This window comes from Mustela putorius, unplaced genomic scaffold (genome assembly GCF_011764305.1).
Source record: "Mustela putorius furo isolate JIRA1106 unplaced genomic scaffold, ASM1176430v1.1 tig00000129_pilon_pilon_pilon, whole genome shotgun sequence".
Taxonomy (NCBI): domain Eukaryota; kingdom Metazoa; phylum Chordata; class Mammalia; order Carnivora; family Mustelidae; genus Mustela; species Mustela putorius.
The window spans coordinates 34,670,757-34,695,226 of record NW_025421290.1 but is presented as its reverse complement, the minus strand read 5'-3'; the positions used below and the strand labels follow the sequence as shown (position 1 = coordinate 34,695,226).

At 38.2% G+C, this 24,470-nt stretch overlaps 1 protein-coding gene across 26 annotated transcripts in view; it reads left to right on the top strand.

The window, feature by feature from the left end:
* NRXN3 (neurexin 3) overlaps positions 1-24,470 on the top strand; it is a 1,565,929-nt gene that overhangs the window by 928,550 nt on the left and 612,909 nt on the right. The gene's annotated exons all lie outside the window — the stretch shown is intronic.

The following is a 24,470-nucleotide window of genomic DNA, read 5'->3' as shown; positions in this document are numbered from 1 at the left end:
CTACTGCCTGAAGTGGCATAATAATTAATTCAGAAGTTTGCTGCTTTTTCATGGGATGCTTTAGGTCAGTGTAGAACAATTAAGTCTATAGAGCAATGAGAAAGAATCTTTAATCTATTTTGAGTCTAAAGATGTCATAACTGTGAATCACAAAGTTGTGACATGATGCACTCACCTCAGAAAGTTGTCTTCACGGAATTACAATTGCGTTTTGTCTCAAAGAAAGATTCAATTCTCATGCACTTTTGTATGCTCTCTTTAAAGCAAGAATGCAACTTCCTGGTCTAGTGTCAGGGAATTTACACACACACACACACACACACACACACACACAGACTTTATCCTCCTCTTTCCCTACCTCTTTCTCTTCCTCCCTCATTCCCTCCTCCAAACTTTGGGGCCTGTTTTGCAAATACCCTTTACGTCATGAGTCACAACACTGCATGAGAAATTTCTCCTTGAAAGGAGATCACTGTTTTTGGCATTTGGCTTTTCCCAGGGCAGTCTTCAGCCTGCACATGGCTGATGTGTGTGCATGTATGGGGAGGGGGTTTCCATCCCCTGGAACAATACCATCAGGTTTCCTATTGTGTGAGAGCAGCATCTCTTCAGAACCAACCATGTACCACTTTCTCTCCAAATCACCTTCCCTGCTGACCATCACTGGTTATATAATCCTGCATCTTCTATTATCCTGACTGCTGATCCGTGCCTGATGGCTGTGCCAGGTCTCACATCGCCACAAGCTTTTGATTGCTGCACTCTAAGCTGCTTAATAAGACAATTAAAAATGATTTACAAATGGCCGTTGCAATGCAACTGGGGATCAGGGAGAGAATGTTCTCCATGCTACAATATTAAAACACATGCCCTTCTACAGTTTTTGTGGTTTTTTTTTTTTTTTTTTTTTGACTGTCTTTAATTTCAATACAGGTTTACTTCTTGCTTTTTTTGGGTCACATGTGATTTTGCAGTAGTTCCTTGTAAATTATACATATCTGGAAAGAATTCAAGGGATATGTTACTGATACTGTATTGTTCTGAAAGCCTCCTCCTTGTAGGGGAGAGGAAAAAATTGCTTAGAAATGTAGAACAGTTAAGAGGCAGTATAAATGGACTTTCATCAAGCTGAGTCATTCTCAGTTTGAGGGTCAAACCTAATTTAATCAGTGACACATCCATCCTGATCCATTTCTTCTTTTCCTCTTCACTCTTGTTGCTGCATTGATTACAATGGGCAGATTTCCCAAAGAGTTTATTGTGAGTCACACCAAAGTTCATCTGTAGAAAATGGAAAATTTTCAGAATTAATGGCCTTGGTATTTTGAATATGATAATTGAGAAAGTAAGGTTGAATCCCGTCTTGTGTGTGTTGAAAAAAATGCTCTTTTTTTTTCTTTTAATTTAGTTGTGTTGTTTGTTTTAGTCCAGAGGAGTGAAAATTGTTATTGACCCTTTGACATGTGTGCTCTTTCTCTAAATGACATTTTCAGGAATACATGTCTCTTCTCCACCCGTGGCATTGGTACTTTGGCTCCTTGACCTTGATGCTCTATCTTTGGCAAGCATAGCCAGAAACCAGATTTCATGCAGGTGATGCTTTCAAAGCATCAAGGTTCCTCTACGTCCCCTATGCCGATAACCTCACTCCAGGCGCTGCCTAGTTCCCACTACATCACTTCCCTTTGCAGTGGTCTGACTTCTCTGATTCTCAAAGCCTGCATCCTACTCACTGGGGCTGTAGGTTCTCATTGGAACCCTGAATTCCATCTCAGTCCTTCAGCCCATGTCACTCTGCCTTGACCACAGTTGGAATGCACCACCTTCATCAATTGAGAAAGTCATGATCTTATGTGGCGTCTCAGTGCACTTCAACACTTCTTTCATTAGTGTTTTTATAGCCTTAATAGCTTATTACTCAATTCCGATAGTAATTTGTGTAAGGATTTTCCATTTCCTTTACTGTCTATATACCTAACCAGTCCCCATCACTTAACAGCCCCTTCTTATACGGAAACTATCAAAATATTTCTATGCAGTCTTTCTTTCACCTTTCCTTGTCTCAGAATTGATTATCCTTATCCTTTGGCACTTCTGTCTCACTTAGGTCTAGAAAAAGTGTGGCCCAGACACTTTTCAAGTTAGCCTATCTTTGGGATCTTTAGATCTCCTCCTATACCCTGGAATTTTGTTCCTGATATCTTATTCTGAATACTCATTCCTCACTGAATGGGTTCCTGTTGTTTGCAAACCTACTTTGAAGTGGTGGAGATTGACAAGAATTTTTCAGGGCTTCATCTAACCATTGTGGGTTACGTGGGAGGCTCCAGTCTCAGAAGGAAACTTAAGGTCCAGGTAAGGAAACAGTGATAGGGAGGACGCATGGAATGTCCCAAAATATAGTCCTGCTGGGCCTGTCAACTGATAAGACTGAGATTTAAGAATACACCCCTCTTTGGTTAGAATTGGTTTGATAACCCGTAGAAACTAGTCCTAAATGTATATAAGTCATCTGTGACTCGAGTTGGGGTAGGCATAAGCTGGCAGGTCATATCTATTATGCAAGATTGCAAGCATTCTGAGAATAGTGTGTTCTTCACATCACACAGCACTTTTATACTACATATTGATTAGATATTTTTTGGATGCACCGGGTTAAATTAAATTTCCCACAAGCTTAATATTAATCCTTCAGTCAAACTGCCCTTATTGACCATCTATTATATGGAAGTCATTGGGCTTGAACACACAGGGATGCAAAGAAGTGTAAGACCTTTATTCTGCCTTCTACGAGCTTGCAGTATGGCTGGGGAGAAGAGATACCAGTGAGGAGTTGTCAGTGTTGGGGCACTAGGATGGCTCAGTCAGTTAAGCATCTGACTCTTGATTTCAGCTCAGGTCATGATCTCAGGGTCATGAGATCGAGCCCCATGTTGAGTTCTATGCTCATCGGGGAATCTGCTTGAATTCTCCCACTCCCTCTTTGCCTTACCCCCTGAACTCTCTCTCTCTCTAAAATAAATAAATAAATCTAAAAAAAAAAAGAGTTGCCATTGTGACTTAAACAAATTATTTCACATCTCCAAGAAGTGGGTTTTTTAATATGAAAATGAGGGATTAAAGTTGGTCCTCTAGTTTTCTTATAATTTCAGAATTCTGAGTAAAGGAACCATTCATATTGACATATTTATGTCAAATGGGTGCTATCTATAATGTATCTTGCAGGTATGCAGCAAAGAATGAGATATTTGGAAACTGGAGTAGATAGGTATTCATGGAGGCATTGAAATGCGAGCTGAGCCTTAAAGGGGTAGAAACATCATTCTCTATCACTGAAAGCATGGGCAAAGGTATGAAGAGAATGTATCACCTGGATTTTTTTTTTTTTTTTTTTTTTTTTTGGTGGAGGAAAGTTTCAGCAAGAAGCCCTGCCTTTATCCCACTCCAGATTTCCCCTCTATCTATGCATTTGTTTCTCCATTTTTAGAGTTTAGCTGTTTTAGTCATTCCAGGTATCTCAAAAGAATTTATGTTCTGTGTGATATAGTCCCTATAGGAATTTGAGGTAGTCACCATTTTAAGAGATGACTATGCTTTCTTGATGCCTCAGTGGACATAACATCTTGAGTTGGGGACATTAATCAGTGGCTCCCTGGATCACTAGTCTAGCCCTGTCACAAAAGAGGGACGGTCAAATCTCAAAATAATACTTTTCCAGAGAAGGATTATTTCTCCTTCAAAGTATGTTTCTGAGGAGGAGGGGAATGCAAATAACCCTTTCAGGAGAAGTTTAAACACATAGGCTCCTCACTTAGGGCCCAATTAGTAGGAAAAACCCACTCTACAAGGTTCCACTCTACCCTTGAAATTAGACTTCAAAACACAGGCACTGACTTCCCCCAGGCACAGAAGCAGGATCCATGTTTTAATTCTGACCTTAGTTAAACCTTTACACAAGCTCTTTATTTTGCTCTCCATTGAAGAAAGGGTGGGTAGAGGGAAGGACATGATGCACATTTAATCTCCCAGCTTCCTTGAGAGTACTATACCCCAAATTCTCTCCCTTCCTCTTGGAACAAGGGGGAATTGGAGCAAAGTCAGAGGAAGTTATTAGAGCAGTAGTTGTATAAAGTCGTTGGAATGAGAAATCGTTTTAATTTCTTTTTTTACCTCTCACCAAAGTCTGTTTCCATTTTCTTGCACTTAACAAACCCAAAGTTCCTGAAAGTCCCATGTCTAAACATGGGCAACAGTCACTTCTGTAACTGTCTCAATATATCATGCATAATGATGTCATGTGGATATCACCCTCCCCCCCATAGATTACAGCAGGGGTGGATGGGTACCAATAAGACCTCATCTTACAGTTAAAGGTAGACAGAACTTCTAAATGCACACCTGGACAGATATGTCAGACTTTTTACTCTTCTACCTTCCCTCCTTTGGCTATGGTTGAAAATATATGGAAACAAAATTACAGCCTAGAGAGATAGCCCTGCATCTGAGTTTTGAGTTTCTGTTCTTTGGAGAAGTTCTTTGTAGGTTGTTTTTGTTTTGGGCCTTATTTACTTTTATTTATTCATCAAGAGAATAATTTTTTTTAAAGATTTTTATTTATCTATTTGATAGACAGAGAGAGATCACAAGTAGGCAGAGAGGCAGGCAGAGAGAGAGGGGGAAGCAGGCTCCTCGCTGAGCAGAGAGCCCGATGTGGGGCTCGATCCCAGGACCCTGAGATCATGACCCAAGCCGAAGGCAGAGGCTTAAACCACTGAGACACCCAGGCACCCCAAGAGAATAATTCTTAATTGGGGTAAAATCCAACAGGCTCTGCTATGAGCAGTTGTAACTTTTAAGAGTAAAAGAAAGGTAATTGTATTTATCTAAGTACATCTAAAACTAGGAAGAAATGTTTCAATTAATATTGCAACAATCCTAAAAATGACAGGACACATTCTAAATATGGCATGGTAAACATGGTAAACATGGTAAGCATATGTAAAAATATCTTTATAACATTAACATTTGAGTTAATTATTCTTAGTGCTTATACATAAAAAGCAAATATTAAATGAAGAATTATTTGGGGAAAATCACCATAGAGCAGCAGTTACGTGCCAGGGACAAGGTAACAGCTCCAACGGCACGCGGCCTCAGATTTGAGTCCAGGCCCTGCCTTTGAGCTTCGGTTGCCTTTATCTGTAGAATGAAGAGAGAAATGATAGCCCTCAAGGTGTTCGTAAAATGATACATTTTTCCCCTCATATTTTTTCTGATCAGTTTATCTTTTCTTCATCGTATTGCATTTACTTCTAACAATGTTGAATATCTCTACCAGAAAGAGAGAAAAGATGGAGGGAAAAAAGGAAAGAGTGAAGGGAGACAAGAGGAAAGAAAGAACAAAAGTATTTGTTACTTTTGTTAGACAACTTGCTACGGACAGTTCACAATAGAAAAGTCTTAAATACCTTGGGATAGTTAACAAGATAGAAATAAATAAACAATACGGCCAGATGACTGAGGGGCTAAGGCCTCGGATGGAATGATTTCATCCTCAGTGACTCTCCACTGCAATTCTAAGTAAAGTCTCTTGCTGCTGACTTCTTTCCATGGCCCAGAGTAACGTTAAACTTTTTATGAAAGAAGTAATGGGATTGGGAGGGAGACAAACCATAAGTGACTCTTAATCTCACAAAACAAACTGAGGGTTGCTGGGGGGAGGGGGCTTGGGAGAAGGGGGTGGGATTATGGACATTGGGGAGGGTATGTGCTTTGGTGAGTGCTGTGAAGTGTGTAAACCTGGTGATTCACAGACCTGTACCCCTGGGGCTAAAAATATATGTTTATAAAAAATAAAAAATTAAAAAAAAAAGAATTAATGTCTGAGATTAGACAAAAGGAGTATAAGAAAGAAGATTTTGAGGAAGGACTATACTTTATAATTCCAATATAAAACCATCACAATAAAAAATAATGCATGTCCTGGCATAGGAATGGGCAAATAGATTAAAGGAAGAGAAGAAACAGTCCCCAGCATAAATGGGAATTTAATTATTATCACAACTTAGTGGAGAGATGGAAAGTGTTTATTTGACAAATGATAGAAGGACAACCTGCCATCCATATGGAAGAAGATAATGTTGGGTATCTTTCTTACTTTATAACAAAATGGGTTGCAAATGAATTAAAGACTTAAAGATTAAGACAAAACAAAACAAAAGCACCAAAAATATTAGAAGATAATTTGGACTATATGTGCAACGTAGTGATTGATTAAACATTTCTAACCAAAAGAGGAATCCCAGATACTATAATATAAAATGAAAATAGTCAACATACATATTTCTAAGAAAACAAATATAATAAAAGATATATTGGCATTTCAACATGTAAATGGTATATTTGAGAATGTTATCATTAAATATATTCATTAGGATTGCCAGCAGTTGTAACTGAAGATGTATACATTTTTTGTCATGTACAGTTTTGTCACGTCAGGGAGTCAGAGAGTAAGCAAGCCAGAGCTCATGCAGTAACCCCACGTGTCCTTGATGACGATCTTACATCTTCACATTTATCATCTCATGTTCACTAGAAGGTTATTTCACCTTCAGTATCAGGTCCAAATTACTGGAAAGAAAATAGGAAGCCTGAAAACTTAACGTACCAGCTGAATTTGCATCTTTTGAAAGAAGCTACCTGAAAGTCTCACCCTGTGATGTTCTTTTATATTCCTTTGCCATAGCTGTGTCTATCCCAGCTGAAAAGGAGGCTGGCTAATACAGTTTGTTTTTGTTGTATTTGTTTGTTTAATTTGGGGATACTTCAACCTTAACATTAGAGTTCTTCTTTTTTTCTTTTTTATGATTTTACTTATTTGAGAGAGGAGTGGGGGCAGAGGGAGAGAATCTCAAGCAGACTCTGCACTGAATCCAGAATCTGATACAGGGCTTGGTCTCATGACCCTGAGATCATGACCTGAATCTAAATCGAAAGTCAGGCACTTAACTGACTGAGCCACCCAGATTCCCTAGCATTAGAATTCTTTTATGGGGAGCGGGGTGATACTAATTCTGTTCTCACAAACAAATGAATGAAGATGGATTATACATAGAATTTTTGTAAATTGAAAACTAAAGAAAACAACCCAGTAGAGGAATGCGTGATTGATATGAAAACAACAACAACAACAACAACAAACAATTCACATAAGAAAACATTCTGGTAGACCTTAAATCTATGAAAAAATTTCTAATCTTAGTGATCAAATAACTGCAAATTTTTTTTTGTTTGTTTTTTTTTGTTTTTTGTTTTTTGTAATTTTTTTTTATTTTTTTATAAACATATACTTTTATCCCCAGGGGTACAGGTCCATGAATTGCCAGGTCCACACACCCCACAGCACAAATAACTGCAAATTTAAGTAACAATGAGATACCCCTTTATATTTAACCGATGGATACAATTTAAGTGTGCTGGTTCCTACTGCTGTTTAAGAAGAAAATTGACCTGTTTAGATTTGTTTTTTTAAATAAAGATCAACTTTTGCATGGAAATGTCTGTTGAAATTAAGATACATATACTCTTTGACCCAGTAATACAAATATGAGAATCTACTTCATAGAAATAAAAATCTCAGTATCAAAGTATGGATTCTTTGTATTCTCAAGGATTTCTTTGCAACTTTTTTTAAATAGTAGTTAAAAAAAGAAATGCTAAATAAATGTTCACAAATAGGGAAATGGAACTGTTGAGTGAATTATAATAAATCGGTATCAGGGGCTGTTAAGCAGTCATTTAAGAAGATGAACTTAATCTGTCTTGATCTATGCCATATGATTTAGAGTAATTTCCAGAATGCATTTGTTAAGTGAGGCAACAAGATAATAATAGAAAAAGGTAAGAATGATACAGGTTGTTAATCTGGGTTGCCAAGATTCGGAGGGAGGAGGGGAAGCAGTTGAGAAACGTACAATGTGGAAGGAGAGAAGAAACAAATTTTAGATACATGCATAACTAAAATAACTTAGAATTCAGCTTTTTACAAAGGAGCTGGGGTAAAGCAGAGAAACCACAGCGCACGATCTGGGCACAACAAGGCCTGTGTGGGGTAAAAAACAAGAGCAGGAATTCACTTGAAGCTGTGCTTGATTAGGTAAGATCACCAGTTCTTTTAAGAGGATAATTTATAAATGAGTAAAGAATCCACTGTATGTCTTTTATATTCTGTTGAACATGAATATGAATAGTAAGCTCTGTAGAGTTCTCCTTGAGGAAGTGGTAAATTTGTGTATTTTCTCACTTGGGAAAAAAAAAAAAGAAACGTATCTCTAACAGAGGGATACTGAGAGGACCGTGTGATATTACATCACTCTGATGCATGACTTGCATACTTGAAAAGTGTGGGAGTCAGCACTGCCTATAATTGAGTCCCAGAATTTTCCAAGCCATCTGATTCCCAAGCCCAGAGTTTTGGCTTCTGGGCTGTGTTGTTGGCAGTGAGGAAGTGGGATGGCGTGTTTAAATCACAGCACTTCTCTGTTTCCTGGCTAAGTTACAAAACAATGTTGTAGTCGTGAAACTGAATGTCATCAGCACACATTTGTGGCACGCACAGAGCACACACAACACTGTAGTAGCACTCTAGGCAAGCATATGATTACATTTAAAAGAGGTGCTGTTGCTGTCTTTAAGAAGTTTACCAACTAGAGAAAGGCAAAAATAAAAACAACCAAACAGAAAGTAACCCAGTGGACTTTCCATGAAGACAATTACATGACTTGATTCTGAGCTTAGCTCAGGGCTTTGCACATTTTAAGTACTTATTGATATCAGTCAAATGAATGAATAAACATATTAACAGAAGCTGCACTGGTAGAGCAGTTCTTAATTGATACTTTTGCCTTCTGCCTCACTGCACTAGAATCTGTCGTCCATCCAGCCAAATGCAAATCTGATAATATGACTCCCTTTTTTCCCCCTGGTTTCGAGATAGCTTGAGGAATCAGAAAGAGGCACTGAATCTGAACCTGGACGTGTTCTTTCCTGAGCTTGCATGATGCTTTAAATAAACAGAATTAGAATGCCTTCTCACGAGACATACTCTCTCGTTTTCCCACAGGAACCCCCTAGCCCATGGTGTTGGGTTTACAGTCCCTCAACTATACCCTGAGCCCAACTTCTTAGCCTGGGGTACCAGACCCTTTCCCCTCTGCCCCTTGCTTGTTATTTCAGTCTTGGGCACCACCATCTTGCCATGTAAACCAGCACTCCTGCCATGCTGGTTATTCGGTTTCCTGAAAAGGCTGTTCTCCTCCAGTCTTCTGAAACTCATGCTCATGCTGCTTCTTTGTACTGAATTGCTTTTTCTGCCTCATAAATCTACTGAACCTCCATCCTAGCCTTTCATGTGAATTTAAACACCACTGCCTTTATAGTACCTTTTTAAAAACATGTCTAAAAAAAGATAAATACTTGCTTCTTTATTATTCCATTTATCAATTATGGCACTTTTCATATTGATATAATGACTTGTTCACTTAGGTGAGTCAACTGAGAAAGTTGGGGTACTCTCTTTGTATGCCATAGGTCCATCATTGGCTTTCTCTATGTTGAGAAATGGATCCCTGTATGCTGTTTGTTGACTCACTGATGGACGCACTGTTAGATGGGCAGATGGATGGATGGGCTGGCAGAGAAATGAATGAATGAATCACTAAATGAGATAGGGAATATTATAGACCTGACAAAAGGAGGGCTACTATGGATATAGCTCTAGAGAAAAAAACATTTTTTTATGAAGACTCTTGTAGGATAAGATAAAGATAAGGATGACTTCTCTATTATTTTATCTTTGGAAATTGTGAGCTAAAATTTGTAAACAGGGTGGATATTTTGGACAGAAAGTGCTACTTAACTACAGTGCATTTATTTATTATCCTCTAAAATAGTCCCTTTCTTTGGCATGTTTAAAACCTGAAGTCTGGTTGGCTTTATAAATATTCATGAGCTGTTAGGGAAGAGAGCATAAAGTGTGAATCACACTTCAAACAGACCCACCAGCTCACTCCTGACTTCAAGTTTTTCAGAAGTGTGAAATGAAAATGTTTTAAAATTAGAAAATGTGCCATCAGAACTTTTATCAACCCTCAGAGAAAATAAATAATCTCTTTAAATGTGGGGACTGCTGGGGATATTTATTTAGTTAGTTTCACAGTTAAGATGCTTTGATAAGTTTTTGTGTCGTAAAATGCACAAATTAATTTTAATGAATATGGGGGGGCATGATGTCTTCTAAAACAGCCTAAGTACCCTAAACCACAATCTAAGGTTTCTGAGGGATTATTTAAACATAATCTATGAGCAAATTGTTTCACTGGGGAAAACAAGCTCTCACAGGTGTTTTTCCCTTCTGTTACATTTACATTTGAAAGGTGATCTTGTAGCATTTGAGGAGAGGGAGAATTCTGGGGAAAAAAAATACTTGGATCTTAAATTGCTAAATTGTAACAACAAAAATAAGAGGAAAATAGTATAGTTAGCTGTTTGCTTTCAAGTTTGTGGTAAATGGGCTTTTTATCATTGTTATTCTTGATTCTTTAAGCGTATCAAGATTGAATTGAGTGTGAGCAGAGATGAAGATCATAATAAAAGATAAGATAAAGGATGACAGCGATCTTCTTTACTGTGTATCACTAATACTTTTAAAGACTAGCCTCTCATTTCCAGAAACTAAGTAAGGGGGAAAAAAAAAATGGTTGTTGGACTGCTGTGTGGAATGTGTCATACAAAGCCAGTAATTGAGAATCAGGACAAAGAAAGAGGCATGCTGTACAAGTGGTTTGGAGCTCAGTATATCAGCATCACAGGGTGGGCTTGGTTCAGCCTGCATTGTGGGGTCCCTTAGCCAGTTAGTGATGCAGTGGATGTCCGCAGGGCAGGCGAGTGTGGGTTTCTAACAAGTTCCCAGGTGAAATGGTTGCCATTGGCCCAGGACCACATTTTGGGAAATACCGTTCTGATACAATACTTAGATAAGATTAAAGGAAAAAAAAATTGCTATCATGACCAGCTATGGTTAAATGCTGGGCTCATTTTGTAAACCTTAAGTGTCTTTAGTGAGTCTTCCTTTTCTTTTCTTCATTGAATGATATTTTAAATTATTATTTTTTAAGATTTTACTTCTATGATAGAGGGAGCACAAGAGAGACAGGGAGCATGAGTGGTGGGGAGGGAGGAAATACAGAAGGAGAGGGAGAAGCAGACTCCCCACTGAGCAGCCCCCCCCAACACACACACACACACACACACACACCACACACACACACACTCCAGTATCCTGAGATCATGACCCAAGCAGAAGGCAGATGCTTAATGGACTGAACCACACAGGTGCCCCTTGAATGATTTTTCTAAGTACCATTTTATTAGCTTACTATTGGGAAGGTTGAAATTCTATTGTAATCACTGTTATTGTTAACTGCTGTACATTTTCTGAGACAATATGGGGCAGATTTTTCTTTTTTTTTTTTCAAGAGAGAGAGTGCCTTGTGTGAGGTGGGGAGGGACCAAGGAAGAGTAAGAGAGAGAATCTTAAGCAGGCTCCACATCCACCTCTGAGCCCTGGCAAGGCTCTGACCTATGAACCTAAGATCATGATATGAGCTGAAATTAGGAATGGGATGCTTAACTGACTGAGCTACCCAGATGTCCCAGAATAGACATTTTAAAGGAATGGAAAAATAACATTAACTTTCATAAAATTGTTGTCTAGCATGTTGATTGAGTTGTAGGTTTTGTCACTAATTTGTCACTATTATTTGAAACACACCCATAGTTTTTCCCCATGTATCAGATCAGGAGGAAATCTGATTAGATGAAACATGATTCAGATAGGTGCTCTCAGAGTTTGTCCTTTGGGATTATAGCAAAGATACCAGAAAGGCCCTGAGATAACACAGTCTCTTATGGGTATGTACTCATTCAAGTTCATGTCCTTCATCAATATCTCTCCAAAATATACCTGCTTTGGGGTGCCTGTCTGGCTCAGTCTTAGAGCATGCAACTCTGATCTTGGGTTGTGATTTCGAGCCTCACACAGTGTGTAGAGATTTCTTAAGAATAAAATTTAAAAAAAAAATACATGTTTTGCCCACACTATACACTGGATATCAAGTCATGACATGACTTCTTTCTGTGCTGTGACTATCATTAAGTCAGCAGCTTTCTGCCAAATCAGTTGTCTTTGTCCAAGCCCAGTCTGCTTCAGAAATTTCTTACCACTCAGTGTTTTTCCTCAATGAAGGAACCTTCCAGCACCCATCTTCCGGCTCCTTCGGCTTACCCTCTACAGAAAGGAAGGCTTTCTCGTAACAGCTACTTTCAAAGTAAAGACAACAATAAGAGTTACAGGTCAAGAGTCCTACCTATGGGGTTTCTTTCACTTCTGTCTCACTTCGCAAGCCTGTCTTCATACCTGGAGGATGTATTTTTCAGTGACTTCAGTTAAGTTTTACTCTGGCATACCTGATGCTGTTCATCCTCGACTTATCTTGAAAGATGTTCATTATGTCTCAAGCTCCTAGATGAGATATACACAAAAGGCAAGAGAGAAACAACAAAAAAAAAATCCTTCCTGGTCTTTCTTGGGATTAAGAATGTAATTCATGACCAAGATTATAAAGATTGTAGAGTTAGTACAACTATTTCACTGCTTTTCTTGTTCTCAAATGTATAGATTTGAGTTACATTGTTATCTTATTTGGAAAAAGATTACTATTATATTTTTACGAAAGATGTCTGCCAAAATTAGTGGAGGCCATAGTTCTCAAAGTACGGTCCCAGAACCAGCAGTATTAGCGAATTCTCAGGGCCCATCTCAGGCGTACTGAGTCAGAGATTCTGAGGGAGGGGCCTAGCAATTTGAATTTTAACAAAACCTCCAGGTGGTTCTCATGTAGAGCTTGTTTGAGAATCATCCCCTTAAGAATTTGGAAAGAAGGGCTAGACTGGGTGGAAAACATAGGAGTCTGGTCCTCTTGGTATTTGCTATTTGTGCATCCCCGACTGAAATTGATGTCTGCATTGGATTCTTCTATTTAATGGCTGCAAACAGCTGGCAGCTTGGCTGTGGTGAAGAGGATACCCAGAGAGCACTGTGCACACATACTCTATTTGGTGAACCATCTCCCCTGCCCCCACCCAGTCTCACCCAGTTAGAATTTATTCTAACTCCTGCATGGCAATGCCCTTCAGGAAGAGACCCAGTGGTTCTCCCAAGCCCCCAGCCAGAACTGCCAATGCAGTCTATTTTGTTTCATGTTCATTCAGTGCCTATGGCTAGTTGAGGCTTTTTCTCCCTAAGACTATGACGTATTTAGTCCTAGTAGTACAATACAAATTTGTTTCCCTTTCATTCTAGCAAAACTTACAGGTGGTGACAATAGCCTGATTCTGTCTCAGACCACAGTTATAAAAATAATAATAAACCACCTCTCTTTCTTGAGGTTTTCTTTCAGGCTCAAAATGTGGTTTGCTGCTTATGGGGTATTGATTGTATATTATCAGTTGAGCTCACACACTGACAATTACATGTAGCGCCAAGGTAGCCGTGACAATGCAGTCCAGTTGCCATAGCAATGAAAGGAGGCCTATTCCTGCTACCCACAGCCTGCTCTATAGTGATAATCGTGCTGCTCATTCCATTTTAATTGAAATTTGAAGTCATAGTCTCTAGGAAGAAATAAATGGACTCTCCCCCCTTCCCCTCTCCCCCGACCATACAAAAAATAAGTACAAATGGGAAATGTTTGAGTATTTTCTTAAGGGTAAATATGAAGCTTTTTGAGAGTATGTTTTCCAGCATTGTTATGAGTACCAGAAACAGTTGAAGAGTGACATATTGCTGAGTAAAAATTGAATCAGCTCTTACGTTTTTGTATTCTTAATTAGCTGCCATTGAATTTTTTTTTCCCCTAAGTCATTCACCTTAACAGACCATCCCTCATGGTATGTCATACTTAACAATCTTTAATGGACTTGCTTTTTGAGTTTAGTTTATATCTAAACCTCACAGCAAATGTTGTATTTTGAAATTAGCATCATAGGGTGCTCTGGAAACTTTTATGTAATTGAAAAAATTGACAATAGTGATAAATATTTAGCCACATAAGATCTCAATTCTCTGCCTGTGCCTCTTCTGCTATTCCTTAGATCTAATATTTATATGGTAGCACAGTTACGTACTACCCATGCATCCTCTGTAATTCTCTATTCAGCAGAGAGAGGGAGGCAGGGAGAAGGGTCAAGTGACTTCTGTGTCAGCTGACTTTTCAAAATGGGATAGAAATCTAAAATGGAAAGCAGCTATCAAAGTGAAGGAGACCAAGATAGTAACTTTAAAAGTAATTCCAGTCATGAAGTCCCAAACTGTAAGAGAAAAAGTATAAACTTGGTCTAAAACTAATAAATATGTCAGTGGAAGCCTGGATCAATCCTACATTCAACTTTGACCTTTTAACCTTTTCTTAGCATTTCATTTTCCTAATCTGATATCTTAAAAAAAAAAAAAAAGGCAATCATCTTCTAATTTCATTTCCCCTTGGTTTCTTTTGGAAAATTTAAAATCATAGCTAGAACGACTTCTAGACTACCTTTTCCCTTACTATCAAAAGTGTTGTGAACAAAGTCATGTGGTTTCCATTTCCCAATACAAAGTTTTGTTTTGCTGGATCATGTGCAGAGTAGAACAGATCGTTAGGGTAAAAAGACCCACAAAGAGTGGTGAGCTAAGATTTAACCAAGGGAATAGAAATATAGGCTCTTCTCTTAAAGAATATGCTATGAAATGGAGACTAATTTTTTGTAAAGTGTCCCCAGAAAATGTGCATTTATATCATTGGTGGTATACACAGTGCTGGGCTGGCTTATGTGAAAAGCATCTCAATCATTGATTCTAATCCAATTTTAGTTTGATGACTCCTCCTTCAATGAATATGGAGACATTTCTTGGTTGGTTTGGTTATGTTAGAAAAGAGAAAACCCATTTTATGGTATTTTCAATGTTTGCTATCACCCCTATTCATAATCATGGTTTTTCCTATATGTATGGTTTTTATAAAACAATTGATATAGTGTTTTTATTCACTGATTAATAATTATTGAGTTCTTATAATTATGAAGGCAAAAATGTGCTAAATGTTAAGACAAGGCTTAAAGGCGATGGACACCGTCACTACCTCTACAGAACCTCTAGTCTAATAGGCTTGAAGCACATGAGACAGGGAATCACACGACAAATTATTTAACTTCAATTATAAAAGGAGAAGTACTAGATTCATGAGGACCCCCTAAAACTTACTACAAAATTCTTTAGTGTTTTCAAATAATTTTCTCATTGAAATCTAGCGTCATTGATTAAATCAGCAGTTATATAGGAAGTGACCTTATAAAGCCATGTTCACTAAAAATATAAGCATAAAGAAAAATCTGAGATATTTTAAACAAAGAGAAATATTTCTCTGCAGTCAGACTAGATGCTATTAAAAAGTCCACATTTGAATTCTCCAGTGATTTAGGTTTGTTAAGCACATATACAGTTCTAAGATATGATTATTATTTGCCCTAAACACAATTTTCTTTTTTTTATAATTCTTTTAAATTCTAATCCTTTTGGATTTTTTAAAATTTTAAAATCCATATATGTGATTCATTTGGACTTAAATAATTGAAATTATTTGCAAAATCCATTAATATACTTAAAACTGTAGTTCTACCCCCCCATACTTCAGTTTTCCCCATGTGTTAATAGCAAGATATATAGGAGATTTTGCCAGTTCAACCCAACCATATCTTCTCTGTTCCATCCTTGCCTTGATCCTCACATACCTCAGTGGTTCTCTACATCATGTAAGGACTCACTTTCCATATATATGGAAATATGGAATATGTCTTCATTCAGATTGTAAGACATTTGAAAAGAAGGTCCAAGTCGTATGTGGACACCATAGCAACAGGTAAAATGCCACACATTCCGTAGATGCTCAGTACACTGCAGGGGGGATCTGATTCTATCATCTTTAAACTATATGTGCTTATTTAAATTAGTAAACAGGACATCCAGAAAGGTAAAACTTACCATAATTCCTTCCGAGTTCTCCCTGGGACCACTTAGAGTCTAGTCACAGCCCTGGTGTAAATGTTTCCTTTCTTGCACTGTGCTCACATAATGACTATGCCTTTCACCACTGAAACTCAAACCAGTGCCTCTCATGTTGTCCTGTTTCTTATAGTTTTTCTTTTCCTGTCTGACAGGCCTTCTCTGTTCAACCTCATGAGAGATAAAGGGATGCCATCTTAGTTTCTAGGCCTCAAAGTGTCGCCCGGTACATCTGTCTGCGAAAAGTCAGAAACCTTCCAATGGTTTTGAAACCATTACCACCAGTAGGTCTTAGATGGTTGTAAACAAGAAGAAAATTGAGGCTTGATGATAAGAGAGAGTGTTTCCATAAGATCAAAATACTATCAAATTGGCCGTAACAGCAGAGCTGGTAAGAGATGTGGGATTAGATTTGCCAGGAGCTCTGAGAGCCTACCCTCCCCACACAGAAACCCCTCCTTGTTTTAAGCTCCAGATCCTCAAAGACAGACAGAGTCCTTAATTAAGTGTCAAAGAATTGATTAGGAGTGCTCCTGCAATGCAAGCTCATTGATGAAACCATTTTGGCAGGCTGGATGATATAATTAGCCCAAACAAGATATGAAATCTGTAGTGTTTTGGGATACTGTCCAATACTTTTTAATTTTGTAATAAAAAAGAGACAAGGAAAGGAAACAGCACAAGAAGATGATTTATGCTTGTCTACTTAAAAAAGATAGGAGGAAAAATGATTCCATGGTAACATTTCCCAAATACCAGATGGTAGCTTTAGGTTTCCATCATACTCTACAGGAGATATCACTCAGGAAACCTGTGTCATTTCTGCCTTTATGAAATTTTTGCACTATACCAATACAGTTTTTATTGGAGGCATAAGTATTCCTCAAGCCAATGGATTCACAAATTCCCATCTTATGGATAGTCATTCAAGAAACATTCTCCCACACATGCCACCCCGCGTTCTCTGGAGGACAATGAAAGAGAAGATATGGGTAATGCAGGACCTAAATCTCACTAATGGTCAGAGCCTGGAGCAAAGGGTATAAGAATGAGTGACTACGGGTGACTATGGAAGGAAATGGCACTTCATACTTCACTGTTGATGCCCTAACATGGTGCTTCTGTCCGGCTGTTTTGTTTTTCTATCAGAGACAGCCCTTCACTGACTGTCTTTAATGGATACTGCACCCCAGCTTCCCCCAATCGTCCTATTTGCATTGTTTGTATATATGGAGAGTTAAGGATGACGAACAAACACTTTGTCTTAACTCCACTCTCAAGTTTCTGTGGTACCTGTGTCAATTTAATGGTCTTGTATTTTTGTCAACAGTCTTGCCATTTCAGGATATTTTACAGAAGTGCAGATCACACATTCAACGTGTACTTATAAAGGGTGTCATCATCTTAAGATGTGATTAAACTATTATTTATGCCTTGGAAGTATCGTTTTCATCATGGTTCTAACAGGCTTATTTCTCAGGCAGAAATATTAAGATGTCGGAAATTTGCTGTGGGCTGGCTCACTTACAATACTCTCTTATAACCCCACACTCACCAGGAGTCTTCTACCAACTTCTCCATGCGAAATCCTAGATAGTTGCGGTTTCATAAGAATGTAGGGATTATTCATCTTAATAAAGACTGTTCAAGAGGTATTCATGGCTAACATTCTTATTCTATTCTTTTCTATTCTATTCTATTCTATTGTTATTTTTAGAGATGGGAGAGGGGGAGGAGGAGAGGAAAGGAGAAAATCTTAAGCAGGCTCCATACCCAACATGGATCCGATTATGGGGCTCCAACCCACAACCCTGAGATCACGGCCTGAGCCAAATCAAGAGTTGGATGCTTAGCTAACTGAGCCATCCAGGTACCCCCGAGCATTCTTTTTTTAAATTTATTATTATTATTATTTTAAATTTATTTTCAGCATAAGAGTATTCATTATTTTTGCACCACACCCAGTGCTCCATGCAATCCATGCCCTCTCTGATACCCACCACCTGGTTCCCCCAACCTCCCACCCCCTGCCTCTTCAAACCCCTCAGATTGTTTTTCAGAGTCCATAGTCTCTTATGGTTCACCTCCCCTTCCAATTTCCCCCAACTCCTTCTCCTCTCTAACTCCCCTTGTCCTCCATGCTATTTGTTATGCTCCACAAATAGGTGAAACCATATGATAATTGACTCTCTCTGCATGACTTATTTCACTTAGCATAATCTCTTCCAGTCCCGTCCATGTTGCTACAAAAGTTGGGTGTTCATCCTTTCTGATGAATCGCTAAGGAAATGTTGAAAAACAAAAATAAAACTGAGGGCATCATGTTACCTGATTTCAAGCCTTACTACAAAGCTGTGATCACCCAGACAGCATGGTACTGGCATAAAAACAGACACATAGACCAGTGGAACAGAGTAGAGAGCCCAGATATGGACCCTCAACTCTATGGGCAAATAATCTTCAACAAAACAGGAAAAGATATGCAGTGGAAAAAAATAATGGTGCTGGGAAAACTGGACAGCTATATGTAGAAGAATGAAACTCGACCATTCTCTTACACCATACACAAAGATAAACTCAAAATGGATAAAAGACCTCAGTGTGAGACAGGAATCCATCAGAATCCTAGAGGAGAACATAGGCAGTAACCCCCGAGCATTCTTACTTTAAAAGATTCATAGAGAAAGCTATTCTACAACTTGTACTTTCTCTATTATATCAGCAGTTTTATTCTTAGGGATTTTTCCTATAGTCAATTTATTTTTCTTACTTGAATTTTTTTTTATATATATACGATGATATTATTCCTCCTTTTTAGCGTTCTGTTTTCTCAATGGAAAAAAAAATTTCTTCCAAGATTTTACAAAAAAATCTCAAGCAGTTTTTTACCTGTATGCTGTTTTGGGATGACCTGGAACCAGACTGCATGGGTTAAAGCCTGGCTTCTACCATTTATTATCTGTCCTTGAGAAGGTATTTAGCCTCTAGGTGCCTCTGTAGAGTGGAATTGTAATAGTACATACCTCAAGAGCTTCTGGGAGGATAAAAGTGCTCCTACATGTAAAATACTTAGAATAATATTTGGCTGGCATATTAAGTACTCAGTAAATGTTACCTATTCTATTTTATTCTGTTCTGTTTTAGTGGTTTAACACGAAATCAGTAGACTTGCCAGTAACCACTCTATCGGGAAGTCAAAGATGTTACCCCCCCAAAAAAATGTTGCTTACTTAAATATATTTGGTAAACAAAGGGGGTGGCTTATAAATCTTAAAATTTTGCTTTACTGTAGGGTTTCAACCTTTTAATATACAAATATATATTGTGCATATGCATTATAGCTAATATGACATATGTCGTCTTTCCTTTTCACACACCACCTACTAAGATCTCCAGTGAATCTGGTTGAGAAAGCAATGGTCCAGTCATGATAAGATCTGTTTCTGAAGACCTCAGAGTTGTTGCTAGATCTTTTCATGTTTTCCACCATTCTTTTATTGAAATTGCCCTAAAGGCTGATAACAGAGAAGGGAATCTACTCTCTGAACTTCTCTACTCTTTAAAAAGAACCTCCACTTTAACTATTGGTGAGCAGTGAAGGCTCTCACTTTGATGGTAGGTTTGTTTTGTGATATAAGGATTTCTCTGTAATAATTACCTCCCAAGAAGGGGAGGGTCATTCAAACTTAGTATGGCTTCTAGCCATCTCTGTTGGCATTGCAGATTCCTTTCCTTGTGACTATAGGGAATCCATGATGTAGATTTTTCTGGATTGGGGTTGGCAAAAGATATAGATCAAACATTTAAGACTATTAACAAAGAAGTTAGATCAGGAATACCAGTATAGAAACATTAATTCAGGATAAGCACAAAATGTGTTTCAGCATCGATTCTGGCATTTCCCTCTTGTCCTAATAGCTTTGAACATTTGATCTATATGTCTTATAGTCCTAAACAAAGGAAAATAAATATCTGGACAGATTACTTCCTGTCGAGTTTCCCTCTCACCATTTTTTCTGCTCTGTTAGTGAACTAAAGCCATGAGCTTTATGCACATAGAAGAATTCTGGAATTGAGGATGTCAGCAGAGCCCTAGTGTGGTGCTTGCAATTTTCAAGCATGTAAATAATTTCTTTTTGAGCAATTCCAAACCAATGCACCATTAGCAGAACTGGAACAACTCTTTCAAATAGGTAGGCGAGTTTCTGGAACCACTTAGCAGTTTTCATAGGTGTCAGGACACTATATTATTATTTTTCTCATTGTTAGGGACGGACTTTTATTTTCAGGAACTGGGCTAAATGGTCCAGATTCATTATCTCATTTAATCTTCACAATATATAAGTGAGGTAGAAAGTATCAATATGTTCATTTTATAGAAGAGGCATCTGGAATGCACACAGATTAAATGACCCTTTCCCTTGGGTTCTGAGTTAATGTCACATTGCCCCCTAGAATAATTCAGTACTCACCAGAAGGATTTACCCTACTGACTAATAATTCTGTTTTCGATGATCACTTATTCTGAAAGGTGTGTCAACCTGGGGAAAAAATAGCATATGTTTTTCTCCAGGATCACAGTAGATTTTTATGGGTAATCCATTATTATGGCAAAATACTCTGAGATTTTCAACATTGAACCCTTACTGAATGGGACTGAAGATCATCTCAGCTGGGTTACCAGATGGTTGCTGCTTGAGGGCCCTGTGAATGCGCCACTCCTGGTATCTCTTCGTATAAGCAGGGACTCATGAAGTATTTGTTGAGCATACAGATGAATATCAAATTTTGAAACCCCACAGCTTTTTCTTGTTGAAACATTGGAAGGTTTTGTTTGCCTTTGGTAGACATAAGGTTTTTACTGTAAGAAGTCAGCTAGAATTTCTGTCATGTTACGCAGAGGTAATTATACATGTTTTCCTCGCTCCTTCTCTCAACACTGAGAAGAAACTACCCTGTAACAGGCTTTGAGTCACTTTTACAAGACATTGGCTGAAGTGAAAAAAATAACATGAATTTATTAAATCCTTTCAATTCACCATAATTAAATCCATACAAATTAACTGTGAATTTGGTGATGGGAGTAGTGGTGGTGGTGATGAATCACTTTCCAAACACTATGGCCAAGCATTGAGAAGTATTCCTAGGTCCTCTATTTCAGACATCTGAAAATATATGAACGAAGATAGGGTTTTTTGAAGCAAATTTATATTGCTGCTAGACCTTGAGTGTATACAGCGCATGCTTCTTTTCCTCACACTGTACAAAGATAAAATCCCTAGTAGGTATCTTTCTAGGGAATAACCTTCATAGAAATATCCATGGACATATGGTTAATGGGTCTCCATTAAAAGGCAATTTCTTCCCCAAAATAAAGCCATCAATTGAGTCAAATAAATCAGGCTTCCTAGAGGGAGCACCAGCCACCTTTAAATCTACCACAATTCTGAGTAGCTATTGTTGGTCATACCTTCCAAATGGCTTAGGTAAATAAATATATAGGTCTTGCCCTTTGGTCTTTGTTGAGCAGTCATGTGATTTTTCTCGGGTAGCATAGTGAAAAGAAGGAAGGGAGAAGAAGAGAAGAGATAAAAGGAAGGGACTAAGCAGCAGTTTTAAGAACCTGAATAAGGGAAGCTTTCCAAAGCAGAGCTAAAGTCATCTAGAGAGGAGTGTGACTTTTGCTTTTGTAGTAAAGACATTTTCTCTGGAGTTCCTGCCCAACAAGATATATACAATGTAGGCCTGTGAGTATAACTTTCTGCAGTGACACAGAGCAGTGAAAACTATAAGTCAGTCCATGGCGAGTGCAATCCCACCTTATGTCATGCATAAAAAAAGTCATATTAACTATATACATATATAACCTATTTCACAGTAACAATAAAAACATATTTATCAATTCATCAAAAAGGAGACAGGTTTGTTGTCTCTATCCAAATGTATTATACTGTGCTTTTTCTCTTCCTTGAGAAAGATTTCCCTGAAGACAATATTTATAGTAGGGGCAGGGATTTATATTATACCTGATGTATATGTTCTGACTAGGAAGCACATTACATTTCGGAGTTGGGCTGTATTGGGTATTCCTTCAAACATCCTCTAAAGGGAAATGATGTTTCATCTACTCATTTGCTCAGATTTCCCTATAATTTTAAGTGATGGCTCTTGCCAGCCATCCATATGGACTTTTGCATCAAAAGAGAAAGGAAGTACTCTTACCAAGGAGACATTTTCAGATCAAGTTGAAGAGGTCCATAATCCTTATTGAAAATTTTCTTTATTGTCATCATACTATTCCTGACAGGAAACTTTCAGCTTTTTTTTTTTTTTTCCCCCATTTAACTGACATATTTCCTCTTTTTTTTCTCTCTCCTTTTATATCCATTACCCAGTGCTAATGGTGCATAGTGAGTATTCAATAACTCTTGCTGAAAAAGTGAAGTCAAGTTTAACTTAAACATACTTGTAAAGAAAGCTTTTTTCTTTATTTTGAAGGCCTTAGGTTTTTGGGTTTTGTTTGTTTGTTTGTTTTTTAAATTAGGATTAACAATTTGTCATTCTTTAATGGGCACTTGATTGTTATTTCTTGGAACACAGGATTCGTTAGAGTCATTGTTGGCAATTGAATATCTTTGTAGCCCTGTTGTACTGTGAAGCTAAATAACTAGACTAAGAATGTTTGATTTCTCTCAATTCTTCATGTTATAGATCTGAAGAAGTCATAACCATTCTAGTTCCAAACCAGAGAATCCCTGAAAAAAAAAAAAGAAAATTCTAGAGGTCCTTTGGAATTCTGAATATGTTGGTGGAGATACATGGAGGGGGAAAGGGAAATTTGATCTCCTTTATTCAAACCCTCTTCTTTTCATCTTAACCTTCTACTGAGTCACTTAGGAATTACTGAGAATGAGGACACAGACATTATGAAGGAATTATGCTATAGCCGGAGTCTTGAGGGTTTTCCTTTATAAAAGTTGCATGGAACCAATCGCCAATCGCCAACATGGATCAAGCTTGCACATGCATGATGCCCCATAGATCTTCCCATCTCCAATGAGGTAGGGTTACTTTTTTGCCTTGGGTATAGTGGGGGAAAAGAAGTCAAAAGGGGTCAACAAAGAGTTCCCTAGCACAAAACACTCTCCTATGAGCTGAGTGAGGGCTTGAGTGTCAGGGTCAGGTAGAATGGTGTTCTAAGGGTAGTGCTGTGCCTATTACATAAGACACATGAACTATGGAGAAGTCATCACTCTTGTGTTTTTTTTGTTGTTGTTGTTGTTGTTGTTTTAAGATTTTATTTATTTATTTGTCATAGGGAGAGAAGCGAGAGCAAGCACAGGCAGACAGAGTGGCAGGCAGAGGCAGAGGGAGAAGCAGGCTCCCAGCCAAGCAAGGAGCCCGATGTGGGACTCGATCCCAGGACGCTGGGATCATGACCTGAGCTGAAGGCAGCCGCTTAACCAACTGAGCCACCCAGGCGTCCCATCACTCTTGTGTTTTATAAGAGAAACTGACATGGGAACACAGGCCAGACACCAAATCAAAAATATTATAGAAGTAGGGAGAGCAAGCTGAAATACAAAGGCATGGCCAAGAGCCTGATCAGGCCCAAATCAGAAATTCATGACAGGTAAAGACAACTGGTACAACCAGTTTGGTCTAAAGACTGCTCTGTGGGGAGGCAGCCTTTTGAGAGCGGTGGTTCAAGGTGTCCTGAAACTCTTGCTTAATCTTAAAGGAGCCATAAACCAACAAGACTGTGGGTCTGTCGAGGTTCTGACTTCCAGAATCACTGTGTCTCCACTTACATTGCGTAACATCTCCCCTGTCAGAAAGAAAATATAAGATAACCAAAATCTGTGGCATCATGGCATAGATGAGAAAATTAGTTAAGCACCAAAGCTAAATCAGTCAGTACCAATAATAAAAGATAGTATTTATTGACAGAGTTCTATTTGCAGGGCATTTGACATAAGATTTGGAAATCTTATAACAGCCTGCTCTTGGAACACCCTAGTGATACTCAAGGAAGTCAAGTTTGTGTAAAACTACACAGCAAGTAATTGGTAGAATATAGATTTGACTGCTAATTTGCCCCAATTCAAAGCCTCCGAACTTTCTCTTGTGTTATACATAAATAATCCTACATATAGATATTCCACTGGTAATGGGTAAGCCTGTCTTACCACTTGACAGAAAAATCAACTCTCAGAACAATCTCAAATAGGAGTCTTCTGGTAGCTGTAGAACCAAAAGAGATCCCACGAAGAACAATGCTTTCTAGATTCTGGTCACTTTTTACCTTGCAGAT